Source organism: Lonchura striata, chromosome 26 (assembly GCF_050655825.1).
Source record: "Lonchura striata isolate lonStrDom1 chromosome 26, ASM5065582v1, whole genome shotgun sequence".
NCBI lineage: Eukaryota > Metazoa > Chordata > Aves > Passeriformes > Estrildidae > Lonchura > Lonchura striata.
The window spans coordinates 8156339-8170659 of NC_140728.1; positions in this window are offsets into that span (position 1 = coordinate 8156339).

The following is a 14321-nucleotide window of genomic DNA, read 5'->3' on the forward strand; positions in this document are numbered from 1 at the left end:
CTGTCACCAGAGCCTGCAGGGGACTGCACTGGGCTGTGGGAAGCAGGAACAAAGGAACACAAACTCATCCTGGTGTTACCAGGAGGGCAGGAGAGGGCACAGCTGCTGCTGGACTCGGCAGCAGGATCTGCACATCCCCTCACTCTTCGGAGAGCAGTGTGCCAGGAGGAAAGGAGAGAGGATGGTCTGGAGATTGGGAATTCAGCTACAGGCTGCACACCTCTGCACCTCCGGCTACCAACGTGCCACGGAGACTCCAGGGACAGACTCTGCAGCCTTCTCCCCCTTTGGCTACCGGGAAAAAGCCACAACAGCGGGGGCGAGCTCCGTGTCGAGCCCCCTGCCGAAAAGAGCTGAACATGAATTAAAAAAGGCATAGACCCTGTTCATTTCACCCAGATGCCCCTCGGCCTCGTCCCAGCAGCACAGCCCCCCTTGTCATGGTAGGGGCTGTCACCCACGGGTGCTGCACCCCCCACCCACTGCACATCCTGGGTGCCTGTGGAGAACTTGGGTCCCTTGTGGGGAAACTCGGGCAGGGGAAGTTGTGCCCAGGCTCATAAACACATCGAAACCATCTGTGGTTTCCACATGGGTCACATCCTCCTTGTGCCATCCCTGCGTGGTGTCCCCAGGGGTCAGAGCCACTGGCTGAATCCCCATCCCTCCCCGGGGCTGGAGCCACCAGGATGCAGGAAGGGAAATGGGAGTTAAAAATAATGAAAATGTTTAGAAGGGCACAGGCCTGGAATGGAGCCCACCCCAGGGGTGCAGCCCAGCTCCAACTCTAGGGCTGGACCCCATCTCCACCCTCAGGGCTGCATCCCACCTCCCACCCCAGGATGCAAAAGTTCCACCTGGCTGCAGCAGAGACCAGGATGGGGTTTGGAGCAGACACTCCCTGGTTATCCCAAGCAGCTGGAATAGCTGTGAAAAAGCAGGACATGAGCTGGGATCCACTGCCTGGGAAAAGCCCAAACCACCAGAGCTGCTGGCTCCTGCTGCCCAGTGCCAGCTCTGCCAGCCAGGCCAGCCCAGGCTGGTTTGGCTTCACGTCAGCCCTTCCCTGGCAGCCCTTCCGTGCCCCTGAGGTACCTGATCCCAAAGCAGAACCTTTGCTTTGGCATGAGGATAACCCAGCCAAATCCCAGGAAAGCAGGGGACTCTGGCAGCAGGATCACCCCCAGGATACAGGCTGAAAAAAAACCAGATTCAATCCATACTCAGGAGCGTGCAAATGAGCTGATGGCTCCTCCTGCGCAGGGAATGAGCAGGAGCAGAGCTCATTGCAATAGAGAGATGGATTAGGATTGGGATTGGGATTAGGATTGGGATAAAAACCCACCACCCTCCCTTCACGCCTTCAATACCTTTCTGCTGAGCCAGGGGGGCAGTTTTGTCCTCCTTGGTATAAGGACTAATGCCAATTTTTGGCTGCTTTTTCCTACCTCTCTTGAGGTTGGGATTGAAGGCACTTGAGACAATGTTTTGTGTTCACTCAGGTGTTTGTTGTTTTTTTATCTATGTTGCAGTCTCCCAGCAGTGAGGTCTGCAGTATTCAAGGCACAAAATGGCCAACTATCTCCTGTTACAAGATCTTTTAACACTAAACTATCCAGTTAAGAAATTACAGCTAAATTATTTTCACTTTTAACCCAATATCTAATCACTCAAAGTCAGCAATGTGGACTTTTCTGTCCAACTACTAAATACCACCCAAACCATGGAGAAGAAGCACCAGACACCACCCTAAAACCTACATCTTGCTTTATAGATATTACTGTGTTCTCAACCCTTAAACTCTGAGTTTTCCACCCTGTGATGTTACACACTTCTAGTCAAACTCCACACCCACAATCCCAGTTCTGTCATTCCATTTTGGAAGCTTCTCCAGGGTCTCAGGTCAGTGCAGAGTTCTCTTGGGGTCAGTGCCTGGCAGCACAGAAAATCTCCAATTCTCAGCATCCAGAACTCCAACAGACCAACCCTTGGCACTGGATCCTCTCAGCAGGGGCAGAGGCAGCCGGGCACCACTGCAGCTCTTCTCCCTTGGAAAGGAAAGGCAGATCCAGGGGGAGGAATTTGGCCTTCCCCAGGAAGGGGCTGCATTTGGAGGTGTCCAGGCAGGTGTGTCTGTGCCAGCATCACAGCCCACCCTCAGAGCCCCTGGATGCTGCTTTTGGGATGTTTTCCCCCAATCCTGACACATTCCAGCTGGGCTGGGAATGCTTGGCTGAAGGAGGGACGTGGGACCTGCCAGGGGTCTCGGGATCTTCTGGCCTCCTGTCCCCACCACGAGGGGAGACCCACGGAACCTCCCCAGGGAGGAGCAGCACTGGGGACCCCAATCCCAAAGCACCTTCGTTAATGGAACATTCCAATTTAGGGCACCCTTATCAATGGGACACCCCAATCTTAGTGTGTCCTCATTAATGGGACATCCCAGTTTTAGGGCGTCCTCATTAATGGGACACCCCAATCTTAGGGCATCCTTATCAATGGGACACCCCAATCTTAGTGTCTCCTCATTAATGGGACACCCCAATCTTAGTGTCTCCTCATTAATGGGGCATCCCAATCTTAGTGTCTCCTCATTAATGGGACACCCCAATCTTAGGGCATCCTCATTAATGGGACATCCCAATCTTAGGGCATCCTCATTAATGGGACATCCCAATCTTAGGGTATCTTCATTAATGGGACATCCCAATTTTAGGGCGTCCTCATTAATGGGGTGTGGGAAATGGATTTGCAGAGAATTCTTGAAGCTTGACAGAAGGCTCACACAGAGTGTATCTGCATGCAAACCTTGAGATAAGAAATGCTGACTTAGAAATGCCCAGAAAACGCTTACAATGTATTGTAATTAAGAAATAGTTGGCTTCTAATTGTGATGGCATGAGTTATAACATCTGTATTGCCTCACCCTTCACATGAGAGTAAAAATGGAATAGAAGGTTTTAAAATGCCTCTCAGTTGCCCCATCTCGGGGTCAGAATGGGCTTAATCTGACAATGGGGCATCCACATTATAAAGGCACCTCTCCCTTGGGGTGCCCTTGTTTTTAGGGGCATCCCACCTCCATGACACCCTCATTAAGAGGCCGCCCTCATTAATGGGACAGCACCATTAATTGGTGCTTTGCTTCAGGGTACTCTGTTTTCCAAGGTGCCCTTATTAATGGGGCACCCTCATTAATGGGGCAGCCACGTTAATTGTGGATCCTCACTTCTGGGGTGCCCTCTTGTCTCCAAAACACCCTCATTAATGGGGCACCCCCATCTCTGGGCACCCCTATTAACCAGGCATCCTAATTAATAAGGCAGCCCAATTGTGGTACACGTTCCAGGACCCCCACCCATCCCTTGGCATCCCCCCCCCTGTTTTGGCAGCCCCACAAGTGCTGCACCCCCACAGAGCATCCCATGGGAATGGGGCTGGGCACCCCAAAGGCAGAGAGAGCCATGCAAGGGGTGGGGGGCACCCATCACCTCTCTGCTCCCCCATTCGCTGAGCTCCAGGCCCGGCTCTGTGCTTGCAGACCCAGAAACCAGCTGTGGTTTGGAAAAAAAAAGGAGGAAAAATTGAGTTTTCCTCCTCTGTAAGAATGAAACTGGGGGAAGGAGAACGGCTCTGGGTCCTGGAGCTGTTGCTGGACTTTCCTCCCTGGGGGAGGATTTTATTCAGCTGATACAAACGATATCTGGGGCTTTCTTGATTCTGGTTTCCTCCCGGCAACGGGTGGAGATGAGTCAGAAATCCAAAATAAAGATAAATAAGTTTAAAAATAAAGGGAACCAAAGGCACTACTCCCATCCCACTTGTAAATAAAAGCCGGAGCTGCTGGACGGAGCTGCGGAGGCTGCAGGCAGAGCAGGAGCCCGGGAGCTGGGCGCTGTCCCCGGCCGGCTCCCGAGGGATGCTCGGTGCCTTCCCCGCTCCCCGCGGCCGCGGGTCGGGCACCGGGCGCCGCTCCCCCGGGGGAATTCCCGGCCTGGACGGCGGTTCACAGCGCAGGAGTTTGGACCCTGGAGCAGGGGTCTGGCAGGCTGCCGGCTCTGCTGCGGCTGGAAAGGAGCCGGCTCTTCCCGCGATTCGGCGAGATTTAACCCCTCCGTGTCCGCGTCCCGGGCTGCCACTCAACATTCCCGCTCGCTCCAGCGCCGCCGGACACTTCCACGGCCCAGGAACGCCCCGGGAGGGTGGTCCCGGCAGGGATTTGGGAACAGCCAGCATGGTTTGGCCAGACACACTGCCCGGAGCTGCTGCTCATCCTCACCCCCGCCACAAACTCCGCGGTCCCCGCGGGGGCTCTGCCGAGTGACCCCGGGGCCGCCTCCACCGCTGGATCCCGAGCCAACATCTGGGCAGCGCTTCTCCCAGCTGCCTAATTAAGGAAATCATTAAAACACCTCCTGGCCGGGGGGGTGGCGGCGCGGGGGGCGTGCGGCACCTCCAGTGACGCTCTTTGCAGCCCCAAAATTCGCACCACGGCCGTCGGTGCTGGGTTTTGGCAGGAGCAGCCACTTAGTCTGGAAATGAGCCGGCTCTTCCCGGGGCAGAGCCCTCACCCTGCCGGCCGGCCGGGCTCCGGCATAGATCCACAGCCCAGGCTCAGATCCATAGCCCCGGCTCAAATCCATCACTTCAGCTCAGATCCATCTCCCCAGCTCAGATCCATAGTTCCAGCTCAGATCCATCTCCCCAGCTCAGATCCACAGTCCCAGCTCAGATCCATCTCCCCAGCTCAGATCCATAGCCCCAGCTCAGATCCACAGTCCCAGCTCAGATCCACAGTCCCAGCTCAGATCCATAGTCACGGCTCAGATCCATCTCCCCAGCTCAGATCCATCTCCCCAGCTCAGATCCATCTCCCCAGCTCAGATCCATAGTCCCAGCTCAGATCCACAGTCCCAGCTCAGATCCATCTCCCCAGCTCAGATCCACAGTCCCAGCTCAGATCCATCTCCCCAGCTCACATCCATAGTCCCAGCTGAGATCCATAGTTCCGGCTCAGATCCATAGTCCTGGTTCAGATCCATAGCCCCGGCTCAGATCCATAGTCCCAGCCCAAACCCACACCCCCAGCCCAAACCCACACCCCCAGCCCAAATCCTCAGCCCCGTTTCACATCCGCCTTCCCGGAGGCTCCTCCCTGCCGTGGCTGCCCCGTGGGTGCTGCTGGGCACCCGCGATCCCCGATCCCACTGCTGGAGCCACTGGATCCCGCTCCTCCCTGGAGCAATGGGATGCTGCTGGGGCAATAAATGCAAAAGAGGGAAAAATATCAGCAAAATAACAAAAGAAAGCAGCTCTAAGGGTGACGGCAGGGACAGCAGGGACGGTGCCACACGGAGCATCCATAGGGGAAGGGGTCTGGGATGCCAGGGAGAAAGGATCTCCTCTCCCTCTGCCCCATGGACCTGGGTCATTGTATTTCCACAGCCCTGGAAGCCAGAAACGTGTTGCATTTTATTTTTTATTATTTTATTTTATTTTATTTTATTTTATTTTATTTTATTTTATTTTATTTATTTTATTATTCTATTTCACACTAAGTTTTTTCTATTCTATTCTATTCTATTCTGGTCTGGTCTAGTCTAGTCTAATCTATTCATTTCACTCCAAGTTTTTTATTTTTTTATTTTTTATTATATTTATTTTATGTTATGTTATTTATTTCATTTTATCTTATCTAATTTCTTTTTTGTTTCGTGTGCTTAACTTTATCTTTCTTCATTTCATTTCATTATTTCATTTCATTTCATTTCATTTCATTTCATTTCATTTCATTTCATTTCATTATTTTATTTCATCTTATTGTCGGCAATTGCTCAGTTTCAGCATCTAGACCCAGAAACTCCTTTTTTAAGGCTGGGGTGTCTCCAGGTCCAGGCTGTCCTGGCTCTGCCCTCAGCCCTTCACTGAAGGGCCCCACGAGGATCCTGCCCCTGCAGGGGCTGAATCCTGATTCCGATCCCACCTCCAGTGCCAGACCCTGGGATGGCTCAGGGACTGTCCTGGGTTGTAAAATGTGGTTTGGGGTGTTTATCCCCATCTGTCAGGGCAGTTCTCTGCTGTTCTTTGGGCACTTTTCTTTATCTCTCCCACAGCCAATCCTCCCTCCACGAGATCTCTTCAATTATTAATTATCTTCTGTTTGTGGCCACTGAGTCCCTGCATGGCTGAGAAAATTCCATCACCCATGGGGAGATTCTCTGCCCAGGCGAGCAGCCAAGCATTCCTACCTGGATCCAATCTGACCTGGGAACAGCACAGCAGCCTTTGCCCCCTGCATTCCCAGAGGAGCAGCTTCCTTCCCCCTGCATTCCCAGAGGAGCAGCTTCCTTCCCCCTGCATTCCCAGAGGAGCAGCTTTCTTCCCCCTGCATTCCCAGAGGAGCAGCTTCCTTCCCCCTGCATTCCCAGAGGAGCAGCTTCCTTCCCCCTGCATTCCCAGAGGAGCAGCTTCCTTCCCCCTGCATTCCCAGAGGAGCAGCTTCCTTCCCCCTGCATTCCCAGAGGAGCCCAGGCCCATCTCCCCCAGCCCTGGAGCTCCAGAGGAAAACTCCCCCCTTGTGCAGGATCCTGCTCCAGCAGAAGCACAGCTGGCACTGCAGGAGGGCTGAGCCACCCTGGGATGGGGCTGAGCCACCTCCCTGACCTACAGGGGCTCAGGGCATGTTCTGACTCTGGCAGTGTTTTTGTTTTTTTATTTTTGTACTATTGCATTTATATTTTAATATTCCTATTAAAGAACTGCTATTCCCATTCCCATATCTTTGCCTGAGAGCCCCTTAATTTCAAAATTACAATAATTCTGAGGCAGGGGGTTTACATTTTGCATTTCAAAGGAGGCTCCTGCCTTCCCTAGCAGACACCTGGCTGCTCAACCCAAGACAGGGACCCTCAGCTCTCTCCTGGCTGCTGGCCCAGCCTTGGCCAAGGTGTCTCCAACCAGAGCTGCTGGAGGGTTGATGAAGAGGAGGCACCAGCTCGGGTCCCGTGTTCCCCCAGGGCCACCCACATCCTGCAGAACGACAAGGATCCCCTGGGAAGCTGCTGGGAGCATCTCAGGAGGCATCAGCCACATCCCAGCTCCATGGACCTTGGCCTTCAACCTTCCCTGTCCCTCAAATCCACTTTGAGACTGAGCCAGGACTGGGGAGTGGCCAGGTGACAAATTCCCCCCAGGGATGCAGATTCCTCTGGCCCCCTGACCAGGAATGGGCACTCCCAGGGATGAGTTGTATCTCAAACCATCCGTGAATCATCCAGCGTCTTCCAAAGCAGGGTGAAAAGTCACAGCATTTGTGTTGGATTCAGGCTGGAGATGCTGCCTGGGGCAAAGCCAGACTGAGTGTCCATGACTCCAGAGGTTGGATACTCTTCTTCAAAAAATTCACATTTTGGACCAATTTTAGGACCTGATCAACCTGTTCCTGGAGAGAAGATGGTCCTGGATATTCACATCATCCCTCATCATCCCATGCACAACCCTCCTGACGTCCAGCAGAAGCTGCACTGGCTGGAATACGATGGGTTCCTCCCCCAGCTCAGCTTCCCACAGGAGCCAAACAATAGGGAAGGTCAAACATTTTCCATTCCTAATATTTATCAATGGAATTATGCTTTTTGGCAGGACACAGCTGCTTTTTTTTTTTTTTTTTTGTGGGGGGGGGAACAGCTGTTTGTATCCCAGTGAGCCTGGACCATGTTGGAAACAATTCTGGGGGCCTGGGACACCTGGGCTCCCATCCTGTGACTCCCGTGGGGTGTCCAAGTGTGAGAGATGGCACCTGAGGGCAGCAGCAGCAGTTGGAGATTTGCTGAAACGTGTCACATGCAGATTCTTTTGCTTCTTTTTTGCCAGACTCAGATGTTTATCAGTTCTCATCCATGTCACAGTCTCACAAACCCTGAGTTCTGCAGCACTTCAACAAACTAAAAATGGAGCCCTGTCTCTCTCTCTACCAGGCCTTTTAAGGATAAACTGTCCAATTAAGAAATGACACCTAAATTATTTTTAATTTTAACCCAATAACCAACCACCTGTGCCTGCAATAGGGACTTTTTAATCCAATTACACAAAACCACCCAAACCCATGGAGAAGAAGGTGAAGAAGAAGGAACAGACACCACCCTAAAACCTCCATCATTCTTTATATATTTTACTGTATTCTCAACCCTTAAACTCTGAGTTTTCCACCCTGTGATGTTACACACTTCTATTCAAACTCCACACCCACAATCCCAGTTCTGTCATTCCATTTTGGAAGCTTCTCCACGGCCTCAGGTCAGTGCAGAGTTCTCTTGGGGGTCAGTGCCTGGCAGCACAGAAAATCTCAAACTCTCACAGCCAGGGCTCCACCAGGCACAGCGCTGCTCGCCGTGTCCAAGCAGCCACCAAACACCTCCTGGGAGCTCTGTGCCTTTCTGCAGCCCCTTCCTGCCCAGCTCCCACCCCGAGGGAGGAAGGACCCACAGACAGTTCCGATGACTTGGCAGGAGGAACCTCCCGCCCGACTCCGTGGCAAGCTCCTCCGTGGGCTCTCCTTGCCCCACGCCCCACCGAGGGCATCTGCTGCCCTTTCACAACTTCCTGCAGAGCTTCTCCCTCGAGTGCAACACCCCTGACCCGTGCTGGGTGTCACGTTCTGCACCCGACCCCTCCCAGGCACCTCGTGTGGGGTCCTGGTGGAGCCCTGCCTGCTGTCCCTTTGTCACCATGTTCTGGTGGCTTTGTAGGAGCAGAGCCAGCTGAGAATTTAGCCAGGCACCCATCACCTGGGGCATCAGCCTAGCCCAGGCCTGCTGGTGGATCCCTGGCTGCTGAGAATTGGAGATTTTCTGTGCTGCCAGGCACTGACCCCCAAGAGAACTCTGCATTGACCTGAGGCTGTGGAGAAGCTTCCAAAATGGAATGACAGAACTGGGATTGTGGGGGTGGAGTTTGAATAGAAGTGTGTTACATCACAGGGTTGAAAACTCAGAGTTTAAGGGTTGAGAATACAGTAAAATATATAAAGAATGATCGAGGTTTTAGAGTGGTGTCTGGTCCTTCTTCTTCACCTTCTTCTCCATGGGTTTGGGTGGTTTTGTGTAATTGGATTAAAAAGTCCCCATTGCAGGCACAGGTGGTTGGTTATGGGGTTAAAAGTAAAAATAATTCCGGTGTCATTTCTTAATTGGACAGTTTATCCTTAAAAGGCCTGGTAGAGAGAGAGACAGGGCTCCATTTTTAGTTTGTTGAAGTGCTGCAGAACTCAGGGCTTGTGAGACTGTGACATGGATGAGAACTGATAAACATCTGAGTCCCAACAAGAAACACCATCTCACACATTTAATCCCGACCCTGGCAGAAAAGGAGCAAAGATTCCGCAGGTTCCCAACCCAATCCCATTGTCCACGGGGTCTCCAGGAATGCTGAATCAGCAGCCCATCCCCATGGGAAGGGAACCCAAACATTCCACCCCACCACGGCATCGCTCTCCTGGCTGTAGCCTCCACAGCCCGACCAGCGCAGGGCCACCAGGCTCAGCCACCACCCTCATCCTCCTCCCTGGAAAGGTGCTGTGGGAATGTTTGGGTTTATTTTTTTCCCTGGATAAACTACCACTCGCACCTTTGATCCCGTTCTGCTCCCCATCGTGGCCACAAGCTGAGTGTGCCTGGGTTTGTCGTGGGCACGGCGGGTTTGGGTCTCTGAGCAGCTCCAGGTGCTCCATCCAGCCAAGGAACTCACCTTGTTTCCTTCCAGGGAAGAGTTGGGGTTCCTGAGCTTTGCTGAGCACCTTTTGCTGCCATTCCAAGACCCCACTGGGTCACCCAGATCCCAGGATGGAGGATCTGGGGCTCATCCCTAAATTTGGGGGGATTTAGAGTTGGGGGAACATTCCAAAGCCCAGATCCCACTACTAGAGAGGTGCTGCTCATGTCAGGAATCTTTTGGATTGGGTTTGCCCCTGCATGTGGAAGCGATGAGGAGGAGGGAAGGGCTGGGAAGCAGGATGGAGGGTGTCGGAATCTGAGGTATTGATGACTCTGAGATTGTAAAAGTCTCTGTCTGTCAGCCCCGCTGCCAAAGCAGAAGCCAGAATTGGTCTGTGCTGGTTTCCAGGTTGTTTATTCTGTTTATCTCTCACATGTTCTGCTGCCCTGCCCAGCTCTGTCCTGCAGGGCAGCGTGTGGGGCTCTGCCCTCAGTGGGATGTGACAAACATTAAATACCAGAAACTCCCTGGGCTGCATTTACAATAACGTGCCAATATCTGTCACCTACGTTGGACAGTGTGTCCCCAGCCTGAACCAACAGAAAAATGCCAACACCACAGTGAGACATGGAGGGCATGAAGAAGGAGAAAAAGGAAGAAACACACTCAATTTCTTCTATCTTGTCCCCTTTGGACCCCTCATCTAGAATCCTAAAATTTTACTTTTGCACCCGTGCCACACTTAATTATTCCTTATATCAAACACTCAGAGCTGGTAATTCATCCTGTAAATTGAAAACTCTTTTCCATGGACAGAGATCACAGCCAGTGTCTCTGGGGGCTCTGTCCAGGGGGTTCCTGACCCCTGCCAGGGTCCCAGACCTGCCAGGGCAGCCAGAGGGAAGCCCTGGATTCCCACAGGAGGGGTAAAGGAGACACCACTTCTTCCATGAGGGAATTCATCCCAAATGCCAAAATTAGAGGAGAAAAGGCCAATTTCCAGCTTTCCTTGGGCTCTCTCGGATCCCAGCACATCAGAGGATTCCAGCTGGAGAGGAACGTGGAATGACTGTGGAGCTGTGACCTCCCTGACCTCCCTCCTTGCCCTCTCCCACCAGCCATGGCTCACCCCAACATCCACCTTCCCCTGGCACCTGGAGCGTGGGAAATCCCTCCAAACCCTCTGAGCATTCTCAGGGACGTGGCCACCCCCGAGCAGGATTTAACCTGCTCATTTGCATGCCCTCAACACCTCTAATTAAATCTCTGTGGTGCCACAGTCTTTTCAGCCTCCCCTACCCCTGGAAATCCCCGGGCTGTGCTGCCGGGATGATGGATGGTGGGAAGAAAACAGGATGGGTCCCACACACAGGAGTGGCCACGGGCACGTTGGGTTTTCCCTCTTCACGCTAAAAACAAGAAGGATTTTGCAGGTTTGTGGCCAGAGCCATGGGGCTGTGGAGGAAAACCAGTTCCTTTTGTGGTCATAGGGCTCCTGGCCTGGGATCACAGCCCAAGATCACCCAAGTGAGGGGTCCCCAACGCTCTGCAGCACGTGCAGCTCCTTCACTGAAATCCAAAAAGTTTCTATTTCAACCTCCTCAAAGCAAAAAACCAATGGTGTGAAGGTCACAGGGCTCCAGCCAGGAGCCACCAGCTGGGGACACCCCTGGCTGAGCCAGACACGGGCACGTCACTCCCAGAGTGCCCCAGATGTCACCCACTCACCCTCTGGAAATGGGAGAGGGGAAACAAATCAACAAATCAGCCTCCAAGGATGCCACCGGCGGGGGTGGGGGGTTGGGGAAGCCAAAGGGTTAAAAAGGCCCGGGGTTTTGTCCCGTTGCTCTGAAGGGCTGGGATCAGCAGCACACTGGGAAAATCAGGATAAGCCAGAGCCTGTGGGCCAGGAGCCCAGGATCAGGCTGGGACCCCCGGGATTCTCCTGGGGTGGCTCCAAGGGATTGAGGGGCTGGGTGGCAGCACTGAGAGGGCACCTGCAGGAATGGGAGATGCAGCAGCCAGTGACGGCCACCAGAAAGGGACCACCGGGGTGACAGGGACCATCAGGGTGACAGGGTCCCACAGGGTGACAGGGACCCGCAGGGTGACAGGGACTGGCAGGGTGACAGGGACCGCAGGGTGATCGAGGCTGGCACGGTGATGGGCACCAGGAGAGCAACTTGGGACCAGCAGGTTGGCAGGGACCCTCGGGGGATTGTGCCAGGGTGACCATGGACCAGGGTGACCATGCCAGGTGACCACAGACCAGTGTGACCATGCCAGAGTGAACATGGACCAGGGTGACCATGCCAGGGTGACCATTACCAGGGTGACCATGGACCAGGGTGATCATGCCAGGGTGACCATTACCAGGATGACCATGCCAGGCTGACCATGCCAGGATGACCATGCCAGGGTGACCATGCCAGGTGACCATGCCAGGATGACCACGCCAGGGTGACCATGCCAGGGTGACCATTACCAGGCTGACCATGCCAGGGTGACCATGCCAGGGTGACCATGCCCATGTGACCATGCCAGGGGACCACGGACAAGGATGACCATGCCAGGATGACCATGCCAGGGTGACCATGCCAGGGTGACCATGCCAGGTGACCATGGACCAGGGGTGAACCCAGCAAGACATGGAGGCAGGATGACAGGAGGTGTCACCAGGCATCTCTGTGTTTTCCTGTGTCACCCCAAAGCGTGCGGGCCCAGCAGCTGTGGCAGCTGGGACGTTGGCTCGTCACTGCCACCACCCAGGAGTCCCCGTGGAGGGCAGGACTTGTGGATTTGAGCATCTCTGAGGGGCACAGCCCTGGGGCTGTTCTTTGTGCCGTGACATCCTGGTCCGGTCTGACCCAAGGAGACGGATCCCACGCTTTCCCAGCCCCTGAGGGGTTAAATGTCCCCAGCCATCCCCCAGTGACGAAGAGACGCTGGTCCCCAGCAATTATTTGACAGATGCGGGCACACCGCAGCCCGGGCTGGTGACGTGCGACGGATCCAGGCTGGCTGGCGGTTTGTCCCTGGCGGGCACCCAGCGCCCGGGGCCACGGCGGCTTCCCGGCCCCGTGGCACCTGGCCGGGGCCGATGTGCCACCGGGAATTCCAGGCTCCGCTGCCTCTGCGCTCCCCTCTGCCTGCCGACCCCCCAGAACGCCCCGTGCTGTCTCTGGGGTAGGGCGTGACCGGGTGTCCCCCGTGGGAAGGGGATGATGTCCCCACGGCTGTCCCCGGGAGCGGAACAGGGGCTGCAGCTCGGGGCCATTTCCCTGCCCAGAACAGCTGAGCTTTGGGGTCAGTTCACAGATTTTACACCTTATGATGCTGGGGGTTTCAAACCCTGAAATGGGGAAAGATTTCTGCGTCTCCAGAAGGCTCCGAGTCCCTCGCCGGCTCTTCCCAAGGGGTCCCCTGGTGTCCCCTGGGGGCTTCCCGAGCCTGGGGAAGGGCAAGGGGACCCAGCCGGGTCGGGGCTGCGCAGGGAATTGTTGCCTCTGGCTGGGAGCTGAGGAGGAAAACAATAAAAAGGGGATTTGTAGAGAATCTGCGGCCGGTGCCGGTCCCAGCTCGCCCAGTGGGGTGACTGGGAGGAGCTGGGACGGGGCGGGGCGAGCACTTTGTCCCCGCCGGGGCTGGGAGCGGACAGGCCGCGCTCCTGCCGCGCCCCGGGGGTGGGGGGGCTTGGCTTTTGGGGGGAGGCAGCCCAAAATCTCCCGCGGGGACCGCAGGCCGCCCCTTGTGCCACCCTGCCCCGGAAAGTGCCACCCAAACGTCCCCAGCGCCAGGGACGCCGGTGGTGTCGGAGGCGCTGGCAGGACCCGGACCCTGCACATCTGGCGCTCCGCATCTGGGGCTGCCACATCTGGAGGCATCGCACATATGGGGGGGGGTGCACACCCCGGGGGGGTCGATCACACATCTGGGGAGTGCCACACATCTGGGGCTCCCCATCCGGGCATGGCGGATGCACCTCTGAGGGGTAACACACCTGGGAGGGTCCCTCACCTGGGGGGTGACACACCTGGGAGTCACACATCTGGAGGTGACACATCTGGAGGTGACACATCTGGGGGAGTCACACATCTGGAGGTGACACATCTGGGGTGACACAGCGGAGGACGGGGGCGACGCGGGAACGTGCTGCCCCCTCGTGGCCGCAGTGGGGATTGCGCCCTGTCCCTCCCCGGCCGGGGAAACTGAGGCACGACCGGCAGCCCTTCCCGCCCCCTCTGGGGGGAATTCGCAGCTCCCCGGCACCTGCTCCCCCCGGGTCTGCCGGGCGTGTCGCCGGCCGTGCCCGAACCCTCCCAAAGGGGGTCGCCTGCTCCGTGTGACGCCTGGGGGATGCAGGACGCCAGGGTCCCTCATGGTGGGGTCGGTTTTGTCCGCAAACCTGGGAAAAAGAAGGAGAGAGAAGCTGAGCAGGGATGTGACAGCCTGAGGGACTGGGGAGCACAGATGGGACCCTCGGGGACACAGGGGACACGGCCCAGCTGGTCCATCACCTCCTGAGTTGCACCGGAGAAGCCAAAGGGCTTCAAACGAACCCAAACCCCACATCCCGCGCCGGGAGAGGTGGTTCAGAGGGTCACCCCAAC